This window comes from Taudactylus pleione, unplaced genomic scaffold (assembly GCF_031769625.1).
Source record: "Taudactylus pleione unplaced genomic scaffold, aTauple2 ptg000522l, whole genome shotgun sequence".
NCBI classification, from domain to species: domain Eukaryota; kingdom Metazoa; phylum Chordata; class Amphibia; order Anura; family Myobatrachidae; genus Taudactylus; species Taudactylus pleione.
The window spans coordinates 2608075-2630816 of NW_028284924.1; positions in this window are offsets into that span (position 1 = coordinate 2608075).

Below are 22742 nucleotides of genomic sequence, written 5' to 3' on the forward strand. Positions count from 1 at the left end.
GGGGCCGGACCCAGACGGAAGGCGTTCCCATGGGAACACCTCCGCCTGGGCAGCCACGCCCCTGCTACGCCCACCAAAGGGGGCGTGCTGTCAATCACCATCGACAGCACACCCCCTTTGGTGCAAGACCCCGAGCGACGGCTTCCCCGTCGCTCGCAGGGTCTCGCGCATGCGCACGACGGAGCTCCCTCTGTCGTGCACATGCGCACTTGGGCACCATCGACCCGCTTGCGAGCGTACAGCGTGAAACCCCAGAAAATAAAAGAACAAGTGGTCTAAATGCCACAAAATAGGTCACAAAACATCTGAATGTACTGTATACAGAAGAATGTAAATGCTATGTAGAATAAGAAGTGCAACAGCAAAGATGAGTCTTCTTTGGGTGTCACAGAGAGCCACAGAAAAGATTGCTGCTAGACAGTGGCGTAACCAGGGCAGGTTGGCTGGGACTCGAGCCCTGGGTGCCGGCGGGGAGGGGGAAGGGGGAGCGCCCCAGCCGCGGCCCAGGACCTGTAAAGTCAGTGTAGTGCTCTACACAGTGACACACACACTGCCGCCGGCGCTGGGTAGTACACTTGTCCTACCCGGCGGCGGTGTGTGTGTTTCAGCAGCCAGTGAGAGTCAGGCAGACTCATTGCCTGCTACGCCACTGACGGAGCCGGGCTGGAGCTCACTCATGAATTCCGGCTCCTGCAGTGGGTGATGGGAGAGATGTCATGACGTCTCGCACATAGTACCGAGCAGAAGGACGGGGGAGTAGACAGCGGTGTGCGTGCAGGAGCGGGGATTCTGGTAAGTGTTTTGTGTATGTATGTCTGTGTGTGTGTTATATATGTGGGAGGCACTGTATCACTACTGGGGCACTGAATAGGGGGATCACTACTGGGGTCCTGCATAAGTGGGATCACCACTAGAGGCACTACATACTGGGGTCCTGCATAAGAGGGACCACCACTACAGGCACTGCATACTGGGGTCCTGCATAAGTGGGACCACCACTATAGGCACTGCATACTAGGGGTATTGTATAAGGGGCACTACTGGGGGCCTGCCTAAGGGGGACCACTACTGGGGACACTGCATACTGGGGATCTGCATAAGGGGGACCACTACTGGGAGCACTACATACTGGGAGCCTGCATAAGGGGGACCACTACTGGGGGCACTGTATAAGGGACACTACTTGAGGCACTGTATAAAGGGCACTACTGGCGGCCTGCATAAGAGTGACCACTACTGGGGGCACTGCATACTGGGGGTACTGTATAAGGAGCACATATGGTGGTCTGTATAAGGGGCACCACTGAGGGCACTACATAAGGGGGGCCACTGTATAAGGGGCACTACTACAGTGGGCATTGCAAGAGGGACACTACTACTGGGGGCATTAAGGTGCATATGGAATGGAAAGGAATGTTCCAAGAGTGATGAAAAATGGGCTTGTGTCATGTTGACATGCCCCCATTTTTCAGTGGCCACGCCCCTTGTGGCATGTGACCACACCCACTTTCTAACGCGCACACATAGGGGGGCCTGGTATATTGATTCAGGTGCTAGATTTAGGTTTGGGAGGGGTGTGTCCAAACTTAATTCTAAATTACAGTGTAAAAATAAAGCTGTCCAGCATTTGTGGGCTGCGGGCAAAAGCAGACAGTATTTACCGCACATGCCAAAATAGTGTGTATTTGCATCCCTTGCTTTGCAACATGGTTTGTCCAGGTACACAGTTACTTGCTCTATATTACTCTATTCACAAGTCTGAATCAGGTCCTACAACCAGTCACTAATATCCAAGATGTACTTTATGTACCAGATAAGGGTAGAAATCGCATAACCTACAGTAAAGAGGTCACATAGTCCAGTTCACAAAAGGAAAGTGCATTGTACAGAACAAATGATGGACTGTAATAACAACAGGTACCCAGTGCCGTCAGTTATATGGCCTTGACACACAGCAGTGTAATGCAAGGATGGCGTCTAATGCCCAGTCTACGGAGCTCTGGCACAGAAGATTAGGGAAGCATCAATCTTTTATTAAGATGCCCACTGTCTGGTGTTTTGGGCATGCGTGGCACCATGTTGTCACTGTTAGAATTCCACAGTGGGACATGAACATGTACCACTTAGCTCCACTGAGACCCTGCGATATATCCATAGTATACATGCTATGACTGCTGGTATATGCATGTTTGGCTTAGGGGAGCCGTGAAAACAATTCTGATACTCTAGGGCGCCGTGGTTTAAAAAAGTTTGGTAGCCACTGGTGTAGACTGACCTCCATCACACACGGCTGGCACCTATAGCAACACCTATAGGATCTGCCTAAAAGACGGGAGGAGGATAACATCTTTGCTGTGTCCCCGCCTGGTGAAAGTCTCATACTTATGTGCAGACCGGCCGTCGTGTATGTGGCATAACACAGCAGCCCGTCGCTGCCAGCAACAGAGCGGAGGATGCCACCAAGGAGGGGGACATCGCTGGTCTTCGCCGGTGGGGTAAGCAATGTTGGATACTAGTGGCATCTTCGTTAGTATCACTGCCATACTAAATGAAATATTCAGCTAGTAATAAGGTTCGTTATTAAATGGGGCCCTTTGTAATCAGATTCTAGGCATGAAATAAATAACCAACAGACGACAGAAAACACTTAGGGGTCTACAGTCGACGGAGATGAGGTACCAGCCAACCAGCTACTAACAGTAATTTTTCAAACACAGCCTGTGACATTGCTTAGGAGCTGATTGGCTGGTACTTTATCTCCGTTCACGGCTTAGCAAATAGACCCCTTAGGAACTTTTGCTAGTGATCTAAAACCCACATCTGGAAGCTGTAAGAAAGGAAAGGATTTACAGCCTGTGCTACAGCTGCTCTGTGAGACTTTCCCAGATCTAAAGCTCTTTCCTTACAGACAGCACCACTATGAGGGACATCACTATGGGGACGTATTGCCACTTCCAATGTAAAAAGAGGCACATTTCCTGACACCATAAAAAGACGAGATACGCTCTCACATTTTATGAACCAATAAAATGTCCATATCCATCAGGGAATACAATGACAGAATCCGGTCATTCCCATATGTCACATCTATTGTCTTGGTGAAATTGTGTATTTTAGTGCATCTATCAATAAAAAAAAAAAAAAAAATGTTTCCACAACAATCTGGTTTACAGGAATAGGACCCTGGAGGAGGGAGTGTTCTGTGCAATGTAATTGCCGTTGTCATTGGCTAGCCATGGTTTAAGCTATGGTCCAGTGGGCTGTGATCTGGATCTAAACACTGACAAGCCACATTCTACAGTAGGCAAACCACAATCGGGAACATACAGGGCCTGCTGCTGAGGCGCACGCAATTCCAAATGTGGGCGGATCTCGTGATATTTAGTAGCCTGCATCGGTGTCATGGCCTGCGTACGCAGCTTACAGCAATCACGAGCCATTTTGAATCAGCTGCTGTTCACGTAGGGCTGAATGGGCATTACAGGGTGACAAAGGGGCGTTCAGACGGGCTGCAGTTAAAATACCCTGCGCTGGCATCCTGACTGTAAGTACTGGGATTAGGGGGAGGGATAGACAGAGGCGTCACTTATCTGGGTGACACCCGGTGCAGCAGCTTGGCTGACTGGTTTTCTTCCGCGCCACCGTGAGTGAAAGGGGCTTGGTTTGTGGAAGGGGTGTGGCGTTGTCCCGCAGAGCAACGCCCCCTTATGATGTTCCCGCCCCCTCCCAATCTTGGGGATGTTCTCGACACACAGTGGGCTTACTCAGCGCTCCAGCAGCTGCTGGTGCAGCCCACAGTCTCTCCCCTACCTCTCTCAGGGGCCTATGTATCAAAGCTTGATGACAGATAAAATTGTGAGAGAAAAAATATTAACCAGTCAGCTCCTGTCATTTTTCAAACACAGCCTATAAAATGTAAGTTAGAAGCTGATTGGTTGGTGATTTATCTCTCACAATTTTATCTCTGATCAAGCTTTGATACAGTACATAGGCTCCTCAGTGTCCTGGCTTCACGGTGACACCATCCAAGGGGGTGGCACCAAAATAGCAGAGCAGCTCTGCTATTTTGGTGTCACCCTTTCGGATGATGTCTCCCAGTGTGGCCCGCACCCCCCTAGTGACGCTGCTGGGGTTAGGCCCTAGAGGAAGGGTTAGGGTTAAGCACTAGGGGGGAGGTTTAGGGTGCGGGGAGGGAGGGGTAGGCTTAGGATACTTACCCGGAAGGTGTCGGTATCCTAACCCTGTTGGGATGCCAGCATCGGGATTCTGACCGCCGAGATCCCGAGCGCCAGGTATCTCGTACCTATCCCGCTCAGACATAGAAGCATCCTGTGGGTGTTTAGACAGTAACAGGCTGTTCTGTGGTGAGCGTATGCAAAGATCCTTCCACTTCTAGCTGGATTTCCTGCACCAAAGATGGGGCAAGTGCAAATGCTGATAGTAGTAAAGATGGCTGCTCTACACGCAGAGGGCTTGGGTCAGCGCAGTCGCATGGATGCGTCAGGTTACAGCCAGACACAGGCAGAATTTCTATAGAATTAGATGCGCCTCAGAATCAAGCCCACAATGATTAGGGGAGATATATATTTAAATTACACACTTGGGGGTTTATTTACTAAGTGTCGGGTTCTAAAACCAGGAGCATACAATCGTCCGAAATTTAAAAGGGCAATGATTACACTGGGGAACAAATTTTTTTTTTCTTGCCAAGCATTTAATACTGGTTTGAGAGTACTCGAAGGTCCTATTTTCGCATTAGGGGCCAAATGTAATAGGGTGAGAGTTTAGAAAATGTGAGAGTTTAGCAGTAAACTCTCACATTGGTTGAGTTTTATCTTCAAAATGGGAAAACATCTCGTTGAGAGTTTAAATCGTGAGAGTTTTATAAGTCTAAAAAAACATGCAAGTTCGCTCTGTTACTTTGTTTTTGGACTCTATTACATTGGCAAAGTTTAAAAAGTGTCAGAAACTCTCACTTTTCTAAACTCTCACCCTATTACATTTGGCCCAAGATCTTTGCTATAGCTGAATTCACTCCAGTTTTCAAATTAATGAAAAATTATAAAATTCTATTATTTTCTCCATTTGAAGTACCTTACTAGTCTAAAAGGAGCTTAAAATGCGAATTACCACACCACGGGAATACATTTGCGTCGATTCCTATCAGTCATTCAACAAAACTTAAAGAACAGTATGAATCTATCAAGTTAGTCTTAGAAAAAATTGCTTATTCTCAGCATCAGTGGTCTGTTTGTGCCCATTTAAAAATGGTAAACTTTCTTCTTGGGCAGCAAAGTGGATATAGGCCCTGAATCAGACCCGTACGCGTGTGCCCGTTCGTACGTTCGGCGTACTTGCCGAAATATGTTCATTTAAGCGCTCGCACGTAATTTCGAACGCAGCTAAACTTCCTCCCCAAAGTCTACCGACCCCTCCTCTAGCTAACGAGCGAGCCAAATAGCGAACATACATCCCCAATGTGGCTTGCAGGGAACGCACGCACAAGTACAAACCGGAAGTGGGCCTGTCAGATTCCGATTACCTGCTCGTTCATTCTGCCTACCTCCTTCAATCGTATCATGCCAATCAATATATCAATTAGCTTAATTGCTCTTCACATGTGTTCGTTTTTTTTTTTTTTTTTTTTCTTCAATAAACTTTACTCTTGTCCGTGTTTTTGTTTACCCGCAGAATAAGTACGGTTTAAACAATGGTTTTCTTTTGCCAAAATACATGTTTGAGCCAATTATCCATTTGTTTTCCGTGTTTTTACCCACGCATATTTTACTGGGTTCATTTCTTTATTTAAATTAGCTTACGCATGTCACTGCATCAAGCCTATCATAAATCACAATAGATTTTTTGGCCTGTAGAACACATGACTCATACACTAACCAATAGAATGGTTCCTGTTAATTTCCCAACTACATTAGCCAATCAAAATTATTTTCTGGTCTTTATTAAAACTGTTTTATTAAAAATACACCATTGCCATCATGAGAGTCTCTGCATTCACCAAGCGAGAGCTTCTGGTTCTTACAGAGATGATGGACAGGCGTATCACCAGCCAGCCTCCCCCCATCAGCAATCGGGAGAAGCGTGCCGCCTATGCGGAGGTTCGCAGCCACCTGCGTTCCTTCGGCTCACGCCGACAGATCGTCTAGCTGGAGCGCAGGTGGTCCGACCTTCAACGGCGGACGCCCCGCTTGCTGGCATGTTTTCGCCAGCGTATAGCGGAAAGTAAGTTATGTTTTGTTTGTTTTTCCTGTTTATCTTTGTGGCCCTATCTGCGTGTGCATGTTTTCTTGTTTGGCCTGTTTCTTTTTTTCACTCATATCTGCGTGTGCATGTTTTCTTGTTTGGCCTGTTTCTTTTTTTCACTCATATCTGCGTGTGCATGTTTTCTTGTTTGGCCTGTTTCTTTTTTGCACTCATATCTGCGTGTGCATGTTTTCTTGTTTGGCCTGTTTCTTTTTTGCACTCATATCTGCGTGTGCATGTTTTCTTGTTTGGCCTGTTTCTTTTTTTCACTCATATCTGCGTGTGCCTGTTTTCCTTTTTGTTTGTTAAACAATTAGCGTTTAGCAAGGTGATGTTCTAAACTAACCTCAATTTGTTTCCCATCATTTAGGGGCCGAGCGAAGACTACGGCGTCATCGCCGGCAAAGACGTCGCCCTCGTCCCCTCTCCCCAACCCCCAGCCAAACCTCCTCTCCCCCAAATTCCCCCTCCACCCCAGCCTGCCCAGACCCTGTCGCCCATCCCTCTTTGTGATTTCCCCTCCATCCCAATTCCCCCTCCCCTCAACCCACCCCTCTCTTGACCACCCCATCTCCCGTGTCAGTCATTACCCCCCCACCTCCTTGGGAAATTTGACCACCTCCGAGGAGGACGATGGAGTGGTTTCGGGGCCAGCCGTCATTCACAACGGTATGTTTCCCTTTTATCCTTTTTTTTTAAGGAAAATGTGTTGATGTAATCCTTTGTCTGTGCCTTTTCCTTTTTTTATTATTTTTAAAGGTTGGTTATATATCTGTTTGTATTTACATTTCACAGCTGATTTCCCCATACACATATCCCACATGTCAAAACAGTCAAACTTGTATCTCTGGCTTACGGTTGCCAGATTTTTTAGGTTTTTTTATTTTTTTTATTTTTTTATTGTTCAAGGTTTATTTTTTAATGTGGTTTTTGAAACACTATTGTCACTTTTTGCTAAGTATTTTGCTTGAGTAGTTTTTTAGATTCATAAATTATGGCTTCATTTTAGTAAGCACCACAATTTTATAACCCACAGAGGACCAGAGGCGTTTGGCGGACCTAGCCGGGTGTGTCCAACTGATGCGGGGGCATGTGATCGGCCTGCTGGTGGTCCTGGATAGGATGGCGGGGATCCTGCGCCCCTAATTTTTTTTGTTTTCCCCAGAATTATTTTTCTAAAATAAAATTTTAAATTTTGAATACAGTCTCATTCCTTGTCTGAAAATCTTAGATTGTTTAAACCTACATAAGTAGACTATTGCAGCAAGTATTTGAAACTAATGTAACTAAGATTGTGTTATGCTGATTTTTTAAAGCAGGCACATGAAACACCTAACACTAACAATAGGTTTGGAGAGTTACCAGATTTTTTGGGGGGTTTTGTTTTAATTTAAATTTTTACATTTTTAGGTAAACCTGCTTAGGCAGAGATTCAAAAACATACTGATTCTACATAATACCTTTTGGTGTTGGTTTTTACCCACAAAGCATTGTTAAAAAATGAGCAAATTGACACATTACAGGATTAGCCATTAAGCAACTTTTCCTTGGGTGAACCTACTTACACTTGCTTGTAATGTCGAAAAGAATTGTTTTGTTTCAAATAACCAAAAATTTATTCACCAAAAAATAAAAACACAAAGTGTTGGGTCACAAACAATACACACAGTGATAAACTGAAAAAAACAGCAAACACCATAATAAAAATTAAGCTAAAAATCAAGAACTGGTTGACGAATGAGCATGCCAACATGATTCCACAAATGTTGCATTTACAAATTGGGTCCAGAATATATATCCAATGTGGCCCCATGAAGTCATTTTTTGGGAGCAGGAAGTAGTCATCGTTTCATTCCAAAATATTATGAAATAAAACACAAGATGGGAAATAAAAAAACGATTAATTTGATTGAAAAATAATTTCCTTTCGACATTGTGTCAAATAACTTATTTTGTGCCAATAATTACCTAAAGAATCTGGCCACCACATCATCGCGTATGGCCCCCCCACATACTGACCTCCGACCAACCTCGGGGGGGCCATCCTCAGGCAAGGCATCCTCTGGCTGCATTGGGACACCACTCCTTATGGCGATGTTGTGAAAGATCCCACACAGGACCACAATTTTCGAAACCATATCCGGCAAATACATGAGCTTGCTACCAGAGAGGTGGAGGCATCTGAATTGGCCTTTTAAAAGGCCGATACAGCGCTCCACCACTTGCCTGGTGGCTGTAAGTGCGGAATTAAAATCACTTTGTGGCCCTGGTGTGGGAGCCAAATAAGGAGTGAGCAGCCAGGGCGTGCAAGGGTAGCCACTGTCTCCTGTGAAAAAGAAGTGACAACATCAGGATCACTGTGTATCAAGCTTTGCATTGGTATCTACTAAAGGTCTCCACTTACCCAGAAGCCACGCATCACCAGCTTGTAGGTTGTTTAATTTTTGCCAAATCCCTGATTGCCGGATGACGAATGAGTCATGTGCACTCCCGGGTAATTTTGCATTCAGGGACAGGATCTGGAGGGAGGCATCACATACCACCATTATATTCAGTGAGTGATAGTGTTTTTGGTTCCTAAAAATGGCCTCCAACCGTGCTGGAGGCTGAAGAGGTATGAGAGTACCATCCACAACCCCTATGATGTGTGGGAAGCCAGCTATTTGGTAAAAATTGGCCTTGGCCACACTAAGGGAACCCATATCCAAAGGCATTTTAATAAAATGATGGAGGTGCTTGAAACGGGCCTCCATCACTGCCCTCAGGATCCTTGAAAAGGAGGATTGGGAGATTCCCGCAACTATTCCCACCGTGGTTTGAAAGGATCCTGAGGCACAGAAATGTAACATCGCCATAAATTGCGTAAGTGGTGGTTTTGCAGTAGGACTGTCAATTTGCCGCTCCAGATCATTCTCTATTAAAGAGAGAGTGTCTATGATGATTTGGGGCGGAAGACGGTAGCGCCTTAACACCTCATCATCGGGCATTCCAAAAAGGGTGACACGTGTTCTATATATCTGGGGCCTTGCACGCCTACGATGCCTATGCCTGGGACGAGATTGAGGTTGGTCGGCTTCCGGGAGCATGGCCACAACAATCCAACCAAGATCAACCTGAAATGGCAAGAATTGAAGTTAAGGTTTGTTTCCCTCAAAAAAGACAGAAAAATACTTATCTTTACGATACAATCCAAAGATGCTTACATGCCGGGGTATTGTCATGATTTCCCAAACCTAAAATTCAACAGACCATAAAAAGGACAAAATTTGGGGTGCCCATTGTAAGCTTGATTTTGTAAAAGACAAAAAATAAAAGGGGATAAACACACATTTCTACAAAGAGCAAACCGACATTGCACCGACTTCCACAATTTGGGCCCCAAACAACAACCCAGATTGTGAACGGTAAATATCTCACAATTTAACTAGAGAAATCAAGCCGACAAAAATGCGCTAATTAGTTCGCAATTTAACTAGAGAAATCAAGCCGACAAAAATGCGCTAAATAGTTCTCACATTTATGATCCACAAAAACACAGAAAATAACAGTAATGACCACAAAAGATGCGTAAAAAAAGTCATGAACATTTAACAAACAAGTGAAAATCCAAACTTACCAATACACGATATAGAAGTCACAGAACAAAAAGGTCGTTGGGGCAGAGCCAAAAGAAACCTACAAAAGGAGAAAAAATTTAAATTGTTGGTACCAAAAAAACAAAAAAGGATAGCCAAATTTAACAAAAGGAAGACGGTAAAAAACGTACCAAAAAAATACACCACAACTAAAAGAACCACACCAAAAAATGTGAACGGAAAGTTAAACCCAAAAAAACCCGCAGAGAACAAATCACAAAACACCGCCAAATACAACTCCCGCCAACAATCCACTCCGACCAACGTAACCTCCAACAAACAATACCCGCCACCTACACTCGAGTCGGCCAAAGCCATAAATAGTGTTTCTTTTCCCGCTCAAATTAAGTACGGATCATAGGAACGCACAATCAATGATGCGGCCGAATAATAAGGACGCATATATAAATACGTCACGACCAAAAAAAAACTGTTTGGTGTATTTCTTGTTTTGACCAGAAAAATGGCTACAGACCAGCCAAACAATGGCCAAGAGGCGGGCGGTAAGTATTTCTGGCATTTCTAATCAAGGATTATTTTGAGCCAGAATATAGTGAAAGTTGGACAGCTAAAATTTAACAATTTTATTGTAAATAGGTGTTGAGGATGACATGGAAGAGGCTGCTGGGCCAATTATTCCGGCCAAAGCTGGGAAAAAGAAAAGGCAGCAACAATTCACAAGAAAGGAGATGGAGGTTTTGGTTCAGAAGTGTGTGGACATCCTGCCACAGGCAGATAGGAATATGGGTGTAAGCCAGAAGTGGAGAATGTGGGAGGAGATAGCCAGTGCTGTCAATAGGGTGGGTGATTATGTCCGTCTAGCCCGGGATGTCAAACGGCGGTAAGTAAAAACTTGACCACCCAAAAAAAATGGGTCAAATAATGCAGGAATAATGCCTACTTTTTCACCCACAGATGGCAAGACTTCAAATATCGCCTGAAGCAAAAAATGGCTGACAGGGCTAGGCATGCAAGGGGGACAGGTGGGGGTCCCACCCCTGTGTCATTGGAGTTTAATGATTTGGAAGAGCTGGCACAGGGGTGTGTGCAGGATGTGTAGGTGTTTGGCGTGTCCAACATGGATACGGACATGCCAGACTTTGCGGCTCCTCATGTTGTCCCAGGTAAATGTTGTGATGTAACCAACTCTGAAAAGTTATTGTGACAATATGTAGATTGTAATGTTCCTCTTTTCTCTTTTTTCGCATAGAGACACAGGCGGATGAGTCTGCTCCAGAGGGGAGCCTTGGCCGCAGAATTTCTGCTGGCTCTGCAGGGGAGGAACCAGTACATATGGCTGAGGACCCTGCAGAAGCCAGTCCTGGGCAATCCCCCTCGCAGGCAGTGGCACTCCTCACAGAACTCAATTTTAAATCGGATTCCCATACGGAGATTCTGCAGAGGATGGACGCCAGTCTGCTACGGGTGGCTGAGGCCCTGGAGCAAAATGCTGCGGCCAACGTGACCATTGGTCAGGCCCTGGCTGAAAATACCAGGGCCAACATCAGAATCGCCAATGCCCTGGAGCAGCTCGTTCGCCAGCACATGGTGGAGCCGACCTCCCTTCCTGCTGGAACATCAGGATCCTCCACCTCTGGCACAACAACAGCCATTCCTCCAAATGTGCCTAGCCCTGTGCATAGTCCAGAGGCCACAACATCTGCCTCTGGACAGGCCAGCCAGAGGACATCCCGGACCCGGTTTGGCGCCCACCCTACCCCAGCCAAACAGGGAAAGAAACGATGACAGCACTGGCTACTTTTCCCACACTCCTTCTGTGCTTGCCCCATATTCCTTTCTGGCCAAAACTTCCCTCTCTCCTTTCTTGTGAATTGTTTTTTTTGTTTGTTTGTTTGTTTTTTGTATTTTTTTGTACCAAAATTATCATTTATAAAAGACAAATGTACCAAATATTAGTGGGTAACAATGACCCCAAACTTGTACGTGAAAATGCACATGATTTGTTTAAAAATGTGTTTTGAAAATAAAACCTACAAATTGTTCTCAACTGTATTGTGACATTAATTGAAAATTGGTTTCTAGTTAATCCTGTACCACAAGGAAAAAACGATATCTTAGCTTTGGATTTCCAAAAAATCAAGGGTTAAAAAAAAAATGTTACTTTAAGGAACACTTTGTTAAAAAAAAACCAAAACTCAAGCCCAATGCAAAAGGTTACAATACACACAAACATGATGACAATATTGTTACAATATCAAAAAACACTAACAAAATTGTAAAATACATTCCTACAAAAATACGCTAATTGATTGTGTAATCCTGAAATTAGCAGCAGAGATTTTCAGCTGCGTACGGTTTTGTGCTATCCCAAAGAAAAAAAAAAAAACACATTACAAGCTGGTTTTCAATACAAAGTTGATTGTTTTTCTGACAAGCCGTGATAAATCGATGAAACATCGAGGAGGCCCGGGCCAAAGGACAAGGCCATCGCCATTGTGGTCGAGTAATCCAGACCCCAAGCTGTCCGAGCAGTTTGAACGGAAAGAGGATCAGCCAGTGACGTATGACTTGGTACGAACACATTTGACGTTCGCATGAGCTAATTTATGTACGCCCCAAAAACGCCTCACCACGCCTGCGTTTTTCCATCTCCACCCCCGTCAACGCCCAAAAACGGCCTGTTCTGTCAATCACATTTGACATGTCACTTCCTGTTCGCAATTTGCCGAACGAGTGACAAAAAGCTCGCAATCTGCCGTACGCACATGCGCAGTGTTACACCGACGCATGCGCGGTTTCTCAACATCGGAACACAACGAGCATACTGCTGTTAACGAGTGGCTCTGAATGAGGGTCCTAGTAAGTATCCTTGTCACATATGCTTATGGGTTAGTCGTGGAAAACAAAAGCACTGGCAGAAAACCGTATGACCTCCAAGAGAAGTTATAACTGTAGGAGAAGCCAACATCATTCATGAGCCCTTAATTGACAGGAAAAAAATCATACTCTCGTCTCTCCATATAAAACTGGGTTTAATGAAACAATTTGTAAAAGCATTGGACAAGTCAGGCTGTTGTTTCACGTATATTTGTCAAACATTTCCATCTCTTAGTATTGAAAAATTAAAGGCAGGAATTTTTGACGGCCCATGGATACGGAAACTGGTGAAGGATCCAAATTTTACCACATCTACAGTATGATTGAAACCGAATCTGAAGCATGGCTGAGTTATGTGTCTGTCATTCAGAATTTTTTAGGCAATGACACTGAAGACAACTATCATGAATTAGTCCACAACATGCCAACATGAGTATTAAAGTAAATTTTTTGTACAGCCATTTAGATCACTTCCCCTCCAATCTAGGAGATTTAAGCAAAGAACACAGTGAATGGTTCCAACAGGATATTCAGGTAATGGACGAAAGATATCATGGAAGGTGGGATCGTCACATGATGGCCGATTACTGTTGGAGTCTGCAGAGGAACTGCCCGCAACAAGAACACAAAAGAATATCCTACAAAAAACGGTTCTCATAGCTTCCTAACACTTATGTATGTAATTATCCTGTGACTTTTTTATAACATTTTCTGAATCAAATTTAATCAGAATAAAAAAAAATATCTTTTTAACAATTTTTTACATTGTTTAATTAAATTTTTCATAAATATTAAAGACATATGCATATCTCAAAAACTAGAGCCAATTGAAAAATAAGCATGGCATATTCATGATCAGGAGCACAAAATTAATCAAAATCGACTCTTAAATCCCTGGCAACAGATTGACTGTTCCCCAATGTTATCCTAGCAATACACGGCTGGTAAAAGCATTGCGCTTTTAAATTTCGAGCATAAACACGATCGCAAGCGCCCGGTTTTAGAGCCCGGCACATAGTAAATAAACTCCTGGGTCTCAAATGCCACAGCCTGCGCTCAGAGACAGATGATTCTGTGGACTCTGGGCCTGATTCAAAGCCGCTTGCTGTTTGCGAGCGCTCGCTCTGAATCAGGGCGGGGATTTATTTATTTTTTCGGCCTCCAGGCCGCTCGCTAAGCTGTGGTTGACCACCCACAGCTTTTGCGAGCAGCCTGGCGATGGTCGCGATTATTGCGACCATCGGGCTTGCGAGGAGACCCTGTGGTAGGGTCTCAGCTCTCGCAAGCCCGAGTGGACTTCCTGCTCTAATAGAGCAGGAAGTCCACTACTGACATCACGAGTTATGTCAGTAGGGCCGCCCACAAACGGCAGCTGTTCTTAAGGGAGTGCCTGTGTTTGTGCAGCCACCCCCCCTCCTCGCCTACAAAACAGGGCGAGCTGTCAATAAACATCGACAGCCGCCCCGCCGGAGGTGGTGCATGCGCAGTCGGTGACCATCGACCCACTTGCGAGTGCTGTGTGCTTGCGAGCGGGTCTGAATCAGGCCCTCTGTGTGTTCAGCCACTACAAGGTAAATAACACTAGTTATCAAAGCTCTCCCTGTAGAGTCTGCCTCACTCACACACGTTCAGCTTTATACACCTTACTCCTATGTAATCACACACGTATGCCTCTGTTATCCGTAATTTACAAGGCAATAATCTTACCATGTCCAAGACTGAACACATTGGCCCTCATTCAGAGCCACTCGTAAGCGGCAGTACGCTCGTTCCGAGCGATGTTCGCACATCTGCGCATGCGTACGGTTTTTAGTACGCATGCGCGAACCAGTCAGTGCGGCCGAAAATCGTTTGTTCGCTGTATAGCGAATGCCTGCTATTTTGAGTGACAGAATGAGGCGTATGTGGGTGGTAACAGGGGAAGGTGCTTGAAAAGGGGGAGTGGAGATCAGAACGCAGGCGTGCTTAAAGGTCAAAACGGGCGTTTTAAGGGAGTGCATAATTATTACAGCAGCGTCATTGACCACGTCACTTGTTTTTTTTTAACTCAGAACTGCTCGCAAAATAGCGGTTGAAAAAACCAACCACAAGAATAGCGAGCAGTTCATATGCTGTTCGATGTACTCGATTAATCTAATAAATAGCGGACATGACGTATGATGCGAGCGGCCAGGGGGTGTTTTTATCAAATAAACGAGTGTATGTTTTGCTCGCTCGTTCAGACATGGAGGCGGCAACAGACCGCAAAGAGCATACGGTTCATTTGAATAGCCACCCCTTTTTTCAGAACGAGCGAGCGCTAATTGCGAGCGGCTCTGAATGAGGGCCATTATTTTCCCTATTCCAAGATCCCTCCACCCCCCCCTTTTTCCTCTCCGCTTTTAACATCACCGATCACCCTGGTTTCTGTCCCACATGTCTGCAGCCTCAGTGTCATCCTCGATTTTGCTCTCTCCTTCTCCCCCTCAACGACTCTAACACTGTCTGCTCTCCTCATACTCTGGGCCTGATTCAGAGCCGGATGCTCTGACAAGAGCGCTCGCTCTGAATCAGGGCCAGCCCTCCTACCTATTTTTGGAGCGGCCTCCTGGCCGCTCGCATGGCTGTGGATGACCGCCCACAGCTTATGCGAGCGGCCAAAAAGATGGTCGCGATGGTCAAGACCATCGCAACCATCGGGCTTGCGACGAGATCCTGCGTTAGGGTCTCGCTGCCGCAAGCCCAGGAGTGCTTTTGGTCTATCAGAGCCAAAAGCACTCCCACTGACATCACTAGTGATGCCAGTGGGGCCGGCCCCAGACGGTAGGCGTTCCCATGGGAACGCCTCCGTCTGGGCAGCAACAACCCCGGCACGCCCACCAAAGGGGGCGTGCTGTCACTCACCATCGACAGCACGCCCCCTTTGGTGCGAGACCCATAGCGACGGCTTGGCCGTCGCTATGCGGGTCTCGTGCATGCGCACGATGGAGCTCCCTCCGTCATGAGGGCACCATCGACCCGCTTGCGAGCGATCAGCGCTCGCAAGCGGGTCTGAATCAGGCCCTCTGTGCACAGGATCAGTGAAAGCTGCTGTGCCTCACCCTGTAATGCACCACTGTCTGCTGACCATAACTACTGCCAGTTGCCCTACCCCTGCCCACTGTCACTCTATATCTCTCCCCCTGGTTTTACTGAAATATTTACATTTATGTTTTGTACTTTTGAGATGTTTCTCTGTTGCGCATGGTAACAATGCTGTTTACTGTATTTGTTTTTGTCTCTACGTGTTTGGTGCTGCGTACAACTTCAGGTGCCTAATAAATAAGGCGATGATGATAATATTTTTTCTCCCATTTTTATGGGACCTCCCAGTTACAACTGGGTTAGTTACTCAGCAGTTCTTTTCCAGTATCCCGCTTCCTCTGTAAAGCACTTCCCACATATAATGCAGTGGGCGTTAGCTGCCATCTATGATGCTCCCATGCACCATCCTTTGCCGATTGTTGGAGGACTGCGTATGTACAGGATGTGTACTGTGCACGCGCAGCTCTCTATCTGAGAGTCCGCTCAAAATGTCTCCCAGCTGCAGTCTGATTGACGGTGTTGGGGGGATTAGCGGAGCGTGGGCCTTCCTGGTCAGTGTTTCCGGAAACACGGATGTGTTGCCCCCATTTTTTGGGAGAAACAAGGCCAGGGTCTGTGCAAGTGGCCAGGAACCGGCCAGGGTGAGTAAGTCTCAGCTTACGCAGCCTGTCCAAAGGGGCAAACATGGTGACCGGTGGTCGTGATGGTTGCGATCGTGATCTGAGGCAAGCACCTACAGACGCTGCACCCGGATCTCTCTGATGCAGCAAGGAGGTATCTGTTACCTCCAGACACCCTCTGCTGCATTAACATTTTGATTCTGTGCGGCTCTGCGACATCGGCCATTTCTGAATCAGGTCCTCTGTCCGGAATGATTTATAGCCGCTTCCACACTCAGGACAAGTCTTCCGATATTTATTTTATTCATTTCAGAAATGATCTGACTACTTTCTTCCTGTTTATGGAACTAGTTATAAGAATTAAAAATATTACGTAAAAAAAAAAAAAAAGTGCCAGTACTACGTACAGTTGAGTGTAATATAAAAAAAAGCATATAAGTGTATACCATTTATACTAACTATGGGCCTGATTCATTACCGATCGCAACTGCAATTATGCACACAATCGTCTGATTGTTAAGTTCCGTGCATGCATATGCATCACAGAGTGCGTGCGCGAACCAGCCACTGCGATCGGGACTACGCAGACCCATCGCAGAGTGATTGACAGGAAGTGCCATTTGTGGGAGGTGATGGGGGGATGGTCGACAAAACACAGGAGTACCAGTGCGTTTGAACGCTGAACGCTGTTGCAGGGGCGTGCGTAAATGATCCACTGCGATGCCATACACAGCTTGAGCTTTCACTGCGTGCGATGAGCTTATCAATTCCTGAGTAAGGCCAGAGCTTGTGCAAGTGTGTGTGAGGCTGTGATGGTACTCGATGTTACCGATGGTTTCGCAGTTTTGCTAAGGATTACGGATGTGTGTAAGGTATGGTGGGCGTCCTTATGTTATGCTGCAATGTCATAGCGATCGCAGTGGATTAGCATACTATCGCAGTGAGACTGCGTGCATAATCGCTATTGCAATCATGGTTGCGATCCGTAATGTGTCAGGCCCTCAGACAATATTATTTTTCCTCTAACCTGTGGGAGAGATTTTTCTGTTGAAGCAGACAAAACGCGTTTCTAATTGTTTGTAACAAATGATAAACTCTTTGGCTCGGAGCTGGCAGGTTTAATGAATTGAATAGGAGAAACACTTACTGGAGAGAGACTGTCCTTGCCGCATCTCATTACACAAAGGCAGACGACACTTTCATACTCTAATGCTAAGTTTTACATTACAAATCCAATGCTCTTAGTGCTGGTTTAATGATGTTAAAAATCTTTTTTTTTGTGGTTCTTGATTTATAGCCAACATTATGTCATTTATTGAGTAGTTTCTTTCCGGAAGATTTATTTGGAAAGATAAAATATATGTTTATACAGTCACAATCATTTGTGCATTGTTTTATTTTTTACCAAACAGAGAAGAGGGAATTGTAATGTATCAAGAAACTAGGGGGGTCATTCAGACCCGGTCGCAAGCGCTGAGCGATTGTAACCGGATCGATGTTCCCCCACTGGACATGCGCACGTCGGAGCCGGCTCCGACATGCGCATGTGCGAGACCCGGCTAGCGACGGGTACTCCGTCGCTATGGGTCTCGCACCAAAGGGGGCGAGCTGTCAATGGTGAGTGACAGCTCGCCCCGTTTGGGAGGCAGGCAGGGGGCGTGGCCGGCCAAACGGGGGCGTTCCCAACGGAACGCTTGCTGTTTGGGGGCGGCCCCACTGACATCAGCAGTGATGTCAGTGGGGAGCTTCCTGCTTGATCAGAGCAGGACGCTCCCTGGGGCTTGCGCTTGCCGAGACCCAACCTTAGGGTCTCGTCGCAAGCCCCGATGGTCGACCCTGGTCGATCGCAAGAGCTGTGGGTGGTAACCCACAGCCTAGCGATCGACTAGGAGGCGGCACTTAAAAAAGTAAGCGGCCGCCCTCATTCAGAGCGATCGCTTGCAGCAAGCGATTGACTGAATGGAGTCCTATGTCCTGTGGTGATTTATATGTATAAAATGTTATTGTATATTATAGTTTGTTTCATGCCATGTGTGGAATCTTTTAAAGCTGCACTACAACCTAATAAAGAGTAATGCAAACACAACCCCACCCCCAACGACACCCCAGCTGTAGATTTGGGGCACTATTATGGGCATTATGTAATACAGAACAATGGTTCTGTATTGATCTGTTGGTGCAGGGGGTGTAGAGTACAAGCTGCCCTGATCCCTGTACTTACTCCACGAACACTAAAGAGCCTCTGTGCATTTACCTGGTTTTGGAAAGTACACTGGTGGCTTTATTTTAGAGATGGACAAAAAGGGTCAGTGGCTGGTGCCTAGTGTGAATTGACTCCTATGTCTCCAGCCAAAAAAGGAGATAAGAACTTCCCAAATGACCCCACGGACGAGCGTACAACAAATTTATTCTACGTCACTGACAAGTTGTCAGGTATATGAGTACAGGTTGAGTCTCCCATATCCGAAATGCTCGGGACCACGAGGGGGGGCCCGGCGGGTGTCACGGGAGGCCCCGGCGTGTGCTGCGGGTGGGTCCGGAATGTGTAGCGGTGGTCCGGCGAGTGATACATGTGTCCGGCGGGGGTGTCGCGCGGGTGTTGTGGTGGTCCGGTGGGTGCTACAGGGATCCGGCGGGTGTCGTGAGGGGTCCAGCGACTGAGGCGGAAGGGTCCGGCAGGTAAGGCAGAAGGGTCCAGTGGGTGCTGCGACTGTTACGAGGGGTCCGGCGGGTGCTGCAGCTGTCACGAGGGGTCCCGCGGCTGCCGCTGGGGGTCTGGCGGGCGATGCGGGGGGTGGCCTGGCTTGTGGACCACGCCCACGCCGCTAGTCATTGGCCGCTGATACTAGTGACGTCATGACGTCAGGTGACGTCGTGACGTCACATATGCACCAAAATATTCCGGTTTTTGGAATATTTCGGTTTTTGGAATAACGGATATGGGAGACTCAACCTGTATAAATGTCACTTAGGGGCATATGTATTATTTATCATGTCTTAAGCTGACCACACACTAGACCAACTTTCATCCAACAAGCCAACTAGTTGATTGGTTGGAATGAAAATCTGGTAAGTGAATGGGAGTAACTGATGATCAGCAATTTGCTCCTAAATGCCAGAAAACAGATGAAAATGGTCGTCAGACAAGTTTATTAACTGTTTGATCTAAACAATTTGTTCAAACAACAGTTTTTGTCCATATTCCGGCATTTGGGAGCAAATTGCTGATTGTGATTTGCTTTCATACCTTACCAGATTTTCATTCCAACCAATCAACTAGCTGGCTGGTTGGATGAAAGTTGGTCCAGTGTGTGGCCAGCTTTAGACCCAATACTTATAATTTCTTATAACCGCTATTAGTGACAATAAGAAATTAAGATTTCCTACGATGTATTAAAAATCACAACCAGGGACAGGGCTCCGGAAGTAAATCATCCCTGCAATGTGATCCAAGTTACACTAATGCCATCCCTTCACTTCTCTGTAAGTGCGCTAAGGCACTTCTGCGCACGCACGGTCTGCTGACCACAGATGCATGGGCGGACTTTGCCATGGAGGGTTCCTACAAAACCCTCTCTCTGTAATTTTTGAGAAAGTAGCCATTGGGCTACAGCAGCTAACGCCATTTGAAGATAAATATTCTTTGATAGAACCACATTAATACAGTGATTCCGATGGTGCAATCATCCTTACTTAATAATGAGCCATATGTAAATGAGAACATTTGGTAGAGTTCATAAAAATATTAGTGCTTTTAATTGGAATAGGTCAAACATTTTCAGTGCCCATGGAGTTATTTGTACTCCTATTTTAAATATAAAATGATAAAAAAAAAGTATTACAGTGTATCATTCTGCGACGCGGTTCGCAGACATGTCACAAATGAATACAATGTAAGACTTTTTTTAGAATTTAATTTTATGCTTTATTTTTTGTGTTTAAAATGTTTCCAAGTATTTTTATTTAGGTTGTATTATTTTTGATGCCATAATATTTTATACTGAAACGGTGACATTAATTTGTCACATTTTTGCCAGTAGTCCAGTGTAGGTAGAGTTCCAGAAATTAAACAATGTTGGTGGTCAACAATTACAATCTCAACAGCTTTGATAACCTCAATAACAGTGCCGCCTGCAAAATATCAACATTATCAGAATATAGACATTATAAATGTTGATTTTGTCAAAAGGTGACATTTCCAGCAGGGTGAGAGTTTCCGTTAGTGTTAGGGACAGGAGAAGAAAACCTCCATGTCGAGATTATAACAATGTCGACATAACATCAGTATCAACTAGATGAGTGTCAACATGGTCAATGTCAACATCATTTATATGATGATTGCCAAATTGTAACTGTCTAATTAATACATCAAACCCTTTTGAACTATACCTTGGAGTACCATTTGCATCAGCAATCCATCCATCCATCCATACACTTAATGGGCCTGATTCTGAGACAGACAGATCTCTGTTCAAGGGCATAGATGGCGAGTGTTTGCACGCAGCGCATGCGCAGATGTAAATTGAAGGGTTTTTTTTTGTATCTCTGTCCTATTCTTAGTCAGACGAAACTTTTCGGGATTTGTCTTTCCGTGAAATAAGGTATTTTGGGGCGGGAACTGGGCGGTGACAATGTAAACGCATATAACCAACCTCACTTGTGGGAGTTTCATGGGCGTGTTGTGGGCATATATCTAAGGCTCCATGCGATTCTGTGTCATATGTACAAGCATGGCACACCTGTTACTGATGGATATCTTGCACCCAGCACAGTCTGGTGCAAGTGCTGATATTAATGATGACAGTCGCAGAGGGTGGCATAACCGCTTGCAGATGCACGAACCGCAGTGGCGTCACAACGGGTGTGCGGGCCGCGCCCGGGTGTCACCCGCCGAGAGGTGACACCAAAGTGCAGACTCCCCCTCTGGTGACAGGAGCTGGGTGCTGCACTGTAGAATTACGTGCAGCACTCGGCTCCTGTCACAGTGAGGGAGCCAGCACTACAAGCACACTGGTCCCCGGGGCAGCCCGCACCTCCTGGATCCCCCGGAGACACTAAAACCAGGGTTCGGGTGCGCGGCCCCGCCCCACATGTGAGGCCCCGCCCACTTGTCCGGAGGCCCCGCCCCTTTCCCCGACGCGCGGCGTAGCCGCGCTCCTGCCTGTGCACCCGCACCAGGTGCAACTAAAGATGAGGACGCCACTGACGAACCCCAACATTAGTGCTACAGATTGTTACTTGCAAAGTGGATGCACGGCCAATTTAATATTTGTAGAAACATACCTGTAATGCCTGTATGCATGTCTTTATCCTTGGAAGGTGACAGAAATTTGTGCTCGGAGATATAACTGGTTTCAGGTTACGTCCTTATTACAAGATGACCAGCTGGAGACTCACCTTATTTAATATATATATAGCTAGTGATGTGTGATAAACACTTCTAGAAATATGGCGATAATCAGTGAACAATTTTAGATATTTTTTTTTTTATTAATCTAAACTATTCTAGCACTCAAAAAAAGGCAGACAATACAGTTCACAACATATTTTTTGTTATACAGTAGCTGCACTATAAAGACAACTGGCTAAATGAAGGCGCTAGCTATGCCTTCCATGGAACTAGCCACATTCCCTATGCAGACCACATACACATAGCACTGGTCACGCCCCACATGACTAGTCTCCACCACCGCAGCGCCGGTCACCCCCCCCCCCCCCGCCGCAGTGGCACACAATAGGCCCTTCATAAACTTCAGCTCCAGGCCCATATGGACCATAATCTGGCACTGAATAGATATTCTCTTATTTTCATATGGCTCTTTATTGAGTAAGGAAGATTTCACCATCAATTTCACTGTCTTATTTTATTTGGTTCTAAGTGACATTTAGGACCTCATTCAGAGCCGGACGCTATTTGCGGACGCTCGTTCAGAAAAAGGGGCCGGATATTTAAATTGAGCGCTCGCTCTTTGCGGTCTGTGAACGCCTCTATGTCTGAGCGAGCGTCCGAAACATGCGCTCGCTATTTTGTAAAGACGCCCCTTGACCGTTCGCATCATACGTCATCTCCGCTATTTATTAGATTAATCGAGTACATCGAAAGGCGTCTGAACTGCTCGCAGTGCTTGTGGTAGGTTTTACTTCCCGCAATCACTGCGAGCAGTTCAGGCTAAAAGACAACCAAGTGACGTGGTCGATGACTCTGCTTTGTTAATTATGCACACCCATTAAGCGGCGTTTTCACCGTTTGGCACGCCTGCGTTCGGATCTCCACTCCCCTGTTTTCAAGCATCTTCCCCTGTTACCACCCACAAACGCCTCAATC